Here is a 2,410-nt window from a genome sequence, read left to right on the forward strand (position 1 = left end):
TTGTCACCAAACTTCACCTGCCACAATGGTTGCCTTCTACTCAGAGCACTCTGCTTGGTTTGATGCTGCTATTATAGACATGCCACACTGCTTTTCTTCCTCCTTCTCCCAGTCTTCCTTGTCCTTCCTTCATTTTTCAAATAAAAGGTTTCACACATGTATTGCTGAACCAATCTACTGGAGACAAAAAGAAAAATCATATTCCCAATAAAACATGTCCAACTGTCCCGTGGTGACATTTTTAGCTCAGCATGGTAAAGTGACAGTGACCCTGACGGTTTTAGTTAGCTCTTTAATCACTGTGACCAAAAGACCTGACAAGAACAACTTAGAAGAGGAAAAGTTTATTTGGGCTCCTAATTTCTGAGGTTCAGTCCATGATCGGCAAACTCCATTAACTCTGGACTGAAGGTGAGACAGAACATCATGGTGGCCTGACCTGGCAGAGGACAGCAACTCACCACATGGGCAACTGGGAGGCAAAGAGCTCTGCTCACCAGGGACAGAATATAAACCCTAAAGACAAGCCTCCAGTTTTCTACACCTCCAGCCACTCCTTACCTGCCTATAGTTACCATTCAGGCTATCTCACATAATCTAATAATTTCACATCTGAACATTTTGCACTGTCTCATGCATGAACTTTTGGGGGACACCTTATATCTAAACCATAAAACTGATAATCTAATAAATATGGGTGCTATTTCATGTGCAATCCTTTATAGACCCAGTTTGACTTTTCTCCAATGTCTCTTCTTAGAGTTGTACCTGATATCACCAGTTTTCATCAGAATCCTTTGGGGAATGGGTCAATGTTGCTTCTGTTTCTTGGCTACTAATCACTTGATCCTGAAAGTCTATGAGATGTCACGAAAAGGAACGGAGTTGAGAACACACACCATGAAGGCAGAGAAAAGAAGAGAGCCTCTCTTATTCTCTTATTGAAATACAATTCTCTTTCTGGTATACTGTTATATAGTTTTACAAAGGCATACAAATGTCAAAACACTTATGCATAAACACTACTACATTGAAGATGTAGAAATTTTTTATATCAACCACAAATTTTCCCTATATGCCTAAAGGGGGTTTGTTGACCTCTAACCCTCAATTGATCTTTTTTCTGTAGTGCTTCCCTTTTCAGGATGTCCAATAATTGGAATGGCCCAGTGTGTAACTTTTTAATTTTTTAGTACTGTGCAATTGAGATTCATTCATGTATGTCAGTGGTGTGTTACTAAGTAGTAGTCCATTGTGTGTATGTACCACAGTCTATATATTCATCAGTTGAATAATGTTCACATTTTTTCAAGTTTGGGGTAGTTATTAATAAGGCTGTTGTGAACATTTGCATATGGGTTTTCTGTTAAAAGAAATTTTCATTTTTCTTAAGTACATACCAGGAGTGAGGTTGCTGGATCATTTGATAAATATATATTTAATTTTATAAGAAGTTGCAAAGGTGTTTTCCACAATAGCTCTACCAATCTGCATTCTTACCAATGTTGCATGAGAGTTCCAGGTGTTCTGCATCGTTTTTAGTGTTTGGTATTGAAGGTGTTTTGTTTTGTTTTTCCTTTTTAAATTTCAATTATTTTAGTAGTTGTGTAGTGATATCTCAATTGTGTTTTTTAACTTGTATTTTCCCTAATGTCTTTTAAAAATATGTTGTCCAATTTTTATTGAGTAGTTTGTTTTCTTATTATTGAATTTGGAGAGTTTCATACATTCTAGATCCAAATCCTTTGTGTTTTATAAATATTTTCTCCTATTCTGCAGCTTGTCTTTTTATCCTGTTAACAGTGTCTGTTGGAAAACAAAAGTTTTCAATTTTTTTAAAGTCCAGTTTATGAATGTTTTCTTTTATAGATGATGCTTTTGATGTCATATCTAAGGAATCTTTGTTTAGCCCAAGGTTACAAAGATTCTTCTGCTATGTTTTCTCTAGAAGTATTTTAGTTTTAAATTTTATGTTTTAGTGTATGGTCTATTCTGAGCTTCATGCTTATTTTTTTATTGGTAATCTTTTAAGGTCAGTGAGGCAGCAGTAGAAAGAGAAATTCAACTTAATTTCTTCAAGGAATTGGTCTTGTGACAGCCCATTCCCCCACAGGAGGTCACGTGATATAGTATAGTATTAAACTACAGGCTCTGGCATCAAATTTAGAGTTTGGTGTTTCATATCTGTTTTCCATATCCTAAATTTTAATATAGGGTGATGAATAAAAATTTTTTATCTTCAGTTAATTGAATCACTATCAGAAAAATTAAGATTTGGGCCAGTACTATAACAGTGGGCTCTATAACATAGGCATAATGGCTCAGACTGATTCTGAGTGAGTAGAAAAGAACTCTCAACTGGGAAACCATCCAAGAATGGTCATGAGAGTGGTTTACCACTCATTGCTAG

At 35.7% G+C, this 2,410-nt stretch overlaps 1 pseudogene; it reads right to left on the bottom strand.

Moving 5' to 3' along the window:
* Positions 1-719: 719 nt before the first annotated feature.
* LOC113181854 (large ribosomal subunit protein eL39-like) lies at positions 720-2,103 on the bottom strand (annotated as a pseudogene).
* Positions 2,104-2,410: the final 307 nt, after the last annotated feature.

The sequence above is a fragment of the Urocitellus parryii genome, chromosome 9, assembly GCF_045843805.1.
Source record: "Urocitellus parryii isolate mUroPar1 chromosome 9, mUroPar1.hap1, whole genome shotgun sequence".
In the NCBI taxonomy this organism is placed as follows: Eukaryota; Metazoa; Chordata; class Mammalia; order Rodentia; family Sciuridae; genus Urocitellus; species Urocitellus parryii.